Source organism: Pinus tabuliformis, chromosome 5_2 (assembly GCF_031772625.1).
Source record: "Pinus tabuliformis cultivar Carrire ecotype Pingquan chromosome 5_2, CPIR1, whole genome shotgun sequence".
NCBI lineage: Eukaryota > Viridiplantae > Streptophyta > Pinopsida > Pinales > Pinaceae > Pinus > Pinus tabuliformis.
The window spans coordinates 806753116-806759766 of record NC_142306.1 but is presented as its reverse complement, the minus strand read 5'-3'; positions in this window follow the sequence as shown (position 1 = coordinate 806759766).

Below are 6651 nucleotides of genomic sequence, written 5' to 3'. Positions count from 1 at the left end.
ATTCATCTCCTCCAAATTCAATTGAATTTCTTAATGCTGTCTCATTTTCTTCTTGTAATCCTTCGGGAAAGCTTCCTATTTCCACCACAATCTAAGTGAAGATGGAATGGTAGCATTAAGAATTTCTGAAGTCAGTTTGCCCTTGTTTTCTTATTGCTTTGGGAAATAAATTGGGGTTTATTAACATATCCCTAATTATTCACTGCATATCTCTGTACACAAAGCAAGTTCGTTTGGAGGGGCATCAGTCTGAATACAAAGAGTAGTTTGCCCTTATTTATTAACTGTTCGGTTAGGTTGGATAAAGAACCATCTCGAAGATGGAAGCAGAATATTGAAGAAACCAGTTCTGTTTGTAGATTTTGGGAAATCCTCTAAAGACCCAGGATTTGGCATCGACTAGAGAGACAATTTATTTGATATGGTTTATAAACAAAAAGGAATGAGCTCATATAGAGATATAGCAATTGCTTTTTAATTGAGTCACTCAAATTCATGTTTCTTTAGGTTGAAGGTAAAGCCACTAAAGTGGAAAAAATTGTGATGCCAATAATTAGAGGGATTGTGATAAGAAATTTAATATTCCAAGAAGAGGAGGTAGTAGTAGATTCTAAATAAATTAGCAATGCAACAACATAAATGTTTGCAACAAACTTAGAGAGATCCACCTTGTTGAATAATGCATACACTACATGGATAATGGATTTGCACACTTTATGCCTTACGGCGTTTCCTTTGCAACATCTGGTGCAAATGCTAGTTCTATATACCAATTCATTGGGATAACATCCAGGGTATGACAGAATATGTGAACCCACTCAGGTTGTGGCTTTTCTCCATAGGATTGCGTCCATTTAGCCAGATGCGGGCGCAGATCTTTTTACCCATCGTACTTGTCTGTCAGTCACATCTTAGGCTTCCCAAATCGCGCTCGCATCATCCTCCTACATTCACGCCAATCATCGAAACTTCCCTTGTGCGTACCCCACCATCTTGCAGGTGTAGCATGCAGTGCCGAGTCCAATGCCTGGAAGCATTGCTTTTCTAGTACCTCCCTTTCAAATGCATCCAAAAAGATTTCTACCTCATTCACTCGATCATAAGTAGGCAGATTTCTTACCTCTGACGACACACAACGCAACGACCGGGTCATCATGTTGCAATTCAATGTAGTTACTTCATGTAACCAATTCTGCCAGCGTTCTATTTCTTCGTAGGAATCTGAAGTGTCGAAACTCTCGCACTCCCATGTAATTTGTCCATCCACGGTGGGATTCACCTAGCCTTGGTATCACACTATTATCTTATAGATGCAGTCCAGATCATCATCACTCTCATAATCACGGACTGGTTCTGTATAGCACGATCCCTTAGCAGGATCGAGGGGTATTATGACACGTAGTGACTTCTTCTCAAAGATCATCTTTTGGTTCTTCAAATTGATTACCCCATTCATATTAGTGGCCCAGTGAATTCCCAGGAGCACAGGGTAGGGATTGTTGTCATCAACAATCTCTATTACTTCAAAATCTTCTAGCGCGCTCGCTCCCTCAATATCCATGGTCACTCCCTGCAGCCTCCCCATGGGTATGATTTTATGCTTATTCGCCATCCTCAGTTGAATCAGAGACCATTGTAGCGCAAGTCTCCCCATTCACTCCCATGTCTCTTTCCATATAACATTCGCATCTGATCCCAAATCCAGAATGACTTGATCCATTTCGTATTCTCCGATATGCACGATGAGTCTCATTTCATGCCCCGTCCTTGTCTTATGCTTACCAATCTTTCGGACTACGTGCGGTTCACCTGGCGTGGTCTCAACACATCTATTGATGAGTTCTTGTAACCCTTTCATAGCCTTATTGTCACGCAGTAAATTCATACAGGTTTCCATTATGGAAAATATGGATGCAAAGCAATGGTGGACTTGCAACGTTCTCATGAGTGCTTTTGGAGAAAGAAGGGAAAATTATTGAAGATCTGAGGGAAATGGTAGATATGGAATGTCGAATGCCTATAACCTCAAGTGTTTATTATGAACAAATAGGAACAAGTCACATCCACACGCAAGGGATTGCAACATTCAATGAGTCAAAAATCAGTGAGCTTTTACTTCGAATTTGAGGAGTCTAACACAATCTACATGAGGTCAAATTGTAAATATTTGTAGTGAGATTGGGCATGTATTATCTATTGCAAAAGGGGAGCCAATCACTACTGCCATGTCTTAGCTAGAAGGATGATATCATCCCAATAAATGAATTTCACAAGAATTCAAATTAGCAATTGAAGACAAAAAGACACATATTGATGTTGCATTGTTTTTTGATGAAGTCGCTCTCGATGAGAATATGGTAGCGCTACCAAACATAATGAAATTTTTCAAGTAACCACATTAGTTAAATTAAAAGAGAGAAAATGTGAATTATAATTGATAAATGCTAAGTTAAACACTATAATTTTCCTAATGAACTTTTACAATTACCACATATTAGCTAAATTAAAAAGGAGAAAATGTGAATTAAAATTGATAAATGTTAAGCCTAAGTTAGACACTATAACTTTCATAAAATAATTTGCAAGAAATAGTTACAAACTCAAGCAGTGATGCTCAGAGACTTGGTGTTACATGAGCCTATTTATTCAAAATTTGTAGATTAGCAAGCAAATAACACTAAGGAAATTTTTGGAATTGAACTTAATGGAGATTAGTTGCAAGTGCTCTTCTTTGGTGGTTTAATTTTAGCAAATGAATAATGAGTTTGTTGTGGTGGATCTTTATTTTTATTACTTCCATTGCAATTATTCATTATTTACTTTTGAAGTGGAATGAGATGAATAAATAATGTTTATTGACTTTTTGTGTTTGTTATTTATAATGAATGATATTATTCAAATGAATTGTAATATTTAAGTTTACATGGTTTTTGTTCTTTACGATCATGTTGGTTCATAATATATCCTCATGCGTATTTTGAAAACAATTTGTTTTATTTTCTATGTTTTATTTTATTTTATGAATGCATAAACTCTTTCAAAAGAAAAATAAACCCCAAAAACCAAATTCTAGTAGCTAGAACTAAATATTTGAGAGTTTGATATGAAGGTTGGAAGTTCTCATTACATAATTTTCATCTAGTAAATTCATTTGCATTCTCTAGGGGTAGATTTCCAAGGTAACATACTCAATTAGAGATGAGTTCTCACAATTTTTTGTACACAAGAAAAGAAAACCCCTCGTTTGTGTACTTCTCTGATATGACGTTTGGCATCTCTAATCAAGGGTGGGGTCTCAAATTAAGCAATCCAACAACATTCTAGCATAAGTAATTCAATAGCATTGGAAACTCTTATATATGTTTTCTTTAAATATGTGTGGCACACGATGACACCTATTAAGAGGTGTGATAGCATGTTGCACTGTTAAAAAAGGACCTAACTTAATGGCCACAGTAACCTTTGTATTTTTAAAGGACGAAACCACACTCTTTAGGAAATTAAACCTTGATGGGGGGGTCATTTCCCACTCTTAAGCATCTAGTGATGCCCCAAGGGTAATTCAATATACCATTATAACATGAAGCAATAGTTATTTGAAATATAGGCAAAGCACAATAAGGAAATAGATATATATATATATAGTCTCAAAAGTCATTTTTATATTTGGCCCAATGCATTTCACAAGACCCTTTATCATCACAAAGTCTTGCACCTTAGCACAAAGCCTTAATAAGGTGCAAAGACCAGAAGAATATTCTTAGTGTTACCACTATCACCTAACAACTTCCATCATATTAGTGAAGGGCAAGTTCAACATAAGGGTGGCTTCCCTAGTAGGATTTAGGGTCTCTAAGACAAAACAGTCAAATCGAAGGCCTCATAAGAAAATTATAACTAGCAATTCATTGCCAATTATAACTAGCAAGCAAAGTATAGATTAGGTGGTTACACAAAGTAAGTTCTAGAATGATTTATTTGTCGTAAAGCTACTCTAGGGTGAGTATCAAGTTATTATCCAATGTAGAACTATCCCCAAATAATGCATATATGAAAACTTCTAATGGTTGTTATAATGCTTCTATAAAAAAAATTAAATTAAATTAAATTAAACTAAAAAATTATAAGTAAACAACCTATAATAGTAGAAAATTTTAGCCTCTTTAAATAGATTATAGGCAAATATAAATTAGGACAAATAATGGATAAATCTAGGGTATAAAATCTAAAAATTCAAATGAAGGTAACAACCAACTAAAACTATATATGATTTTAACAAGGTCATTAATGCAATAATATGATTTTTAGGTCAAACACACCAAAAAAATTAAGATGTCTAAGATTTATGATGGCTTAAAATTAATTTAAATTGGTGTAAATCCCAAATTTACCCTAAAATTGAAAAAAAAAAATGAAAATTAGAATTTATGATTAAGAAAATGGAGAAGACTAATGCATATTTTTTTAGGGCATATTTGGCCAACTGAGGATTTGCTTGAGAGAGTATAAATAAAACTAGGGTGATAGGGTTGTCCATTAAAACCCTAGCATATTTGGCCAACTGAGGATTTGCTTGAGAGAGTATAAATAAAACTAGGGTGATAGGGTTGTCCATTAAAACCCTAGCATATCCACCTTATTCTTTACAAGCTTGAAGATAGTTCAAGGGAAGATACTCCACTAGTAATCTTTCAAGAGTTTTGAAGAAGAGACTTGTTCAAGAAAAATATAAAGTGAATGCACCATCGCCACTAGAGAAATACAACTACAACTACAATTATTCATAAACAACATCTAATAAGAATAAGCGAGACCACTTACTCAAGAAATCATCTTATCCACAAAACCCTAGCCAAGAACATTTATAAAATTTGTAAAAGCATTCACTAAACATCATCCTCAAGAAGTCCCTCTAATTATCCATCCATAATTAAGAATGGAGTAGCTAGCCGTTGGAGACTCTGCTCATGCTATTTAACATGCAACGCTGGATCTGGTTCTTCAACTTGTCCTGACGATGAACCACATTGGCTGGTTCGAAACACGTCGACAAATGATAAATCTTGTGATTTATGCCGAAAAATCTCTCATAAACCGATATGGATCACAGAAGCCTCAATTCAACAATGGAGAAGTAGACAGAAATTGCTCTCCACAAGTTTTAGCAATGATTCCAATTGAGAAGTTATTTTATTTATATGAGACATCTAGCACCCTCAATATGATAATAACATTTTCCTAGCAATCACCTTTATTTTTTCACAAGCCCTAGAGATAAGGTCATAATACACAAAATAGCCATTATACAAGTCTGGATGGATCAAAAGAGCCCTAATGATGCTCCTAAAGTGAAGTAAAGTATGCCCAATTGCTAAATCATCCTCCATAAATGCATGAAGTAAAGTCACATTAGTGCAATGTGTGGGCTCCCAAGAGTGGATGATTCACTCAAATGATGTGAAAAGGCATGTGTATGGGCTCAAAAGTGAAATGTTTCCTCCAAAGGGTGCAACGTTTCATCAATAAGTGCAACATCATCTCCAAAAGGTGCTAGGACATCTCCACAAGGGTGCAATGTCATCAAAAGAAGCCCAACAATCTCCAAAAGTGGAATGACCTCCATCAAACATGTAAATGGTCTCCTCAATGTCCTCCAAATGACAAAGGCTCAACCCAAGCCATATTCATGTAAAGTGTCATCCATATTGAGGCTTAAGTGACCCACTATAGTCATCGATCTAAGGGTGGGTACACATGTCCGATGCAACATAAAAAGTGAGCCATGTCAAATGTAAATGTCATTAGGTAGATCACATTAAGTATTATCTTCTAGCTTCACAATAACTCATAGAATTCAAACAATTTGTCAACTTTAAGCATGGTAGGGGTATCATCCACGCCTATTACATAAGTCAACACTCTAGAAGAGTAATTCACACGAAAACCCATCAAGGAGGATGTATAGTCATAGAAGGTGTGGCTTGGGGTGATAACTTTGAGTTGTATTGCACAATTAAGTGAATTTTTTTTATAGTCATCCACATGAACACCTTTGTTGCAGGAGTGCTTCCCAGGGAACCCATCAAGGAGCATGTATAGTGATAAGTGTGATTTGGGGTAATAAATTTGAGTTGTGTTGCATAGTTCAATGAAATTTTTTTAGATATTCATCCACATGAACACCTTTGTTACAGCAGTGCTTGAGCATTGAGTTATGCTTCCTTCAACACTTTCTCTTAATACTGCTTTATCTGTCTATTTTCATTGTTTATTTATTTTTGTATATCATTTCACTATATGCATTTCATCACATTCGATTTGAGATAATTTCACTTAGTTCTTTTTAAGTATGTGTTTCATTGCATAGAACTTGGGTAATGGCCTCATAGTGGAGGCATTACTCAATTTTCTTTAGATTTCGACTTTTCCTTTATATCTCTTTTTTGTTTTGCATTTCGCCCTTTACATATTTTCTCTTTCCTTTGACATTTTTTTAGATTTTGACTTTTCCTTTATATCTCTTTTTTTGTTTTGCATTTCGCCCTTTACATATTTTCTCTTTTTTTTTAAACCAGTGTCAACCTTGACCTTATAGGTCCTTCTCATGGGACTATGAAGCATGAATATTAGAACCAACCATAGATAGAACAA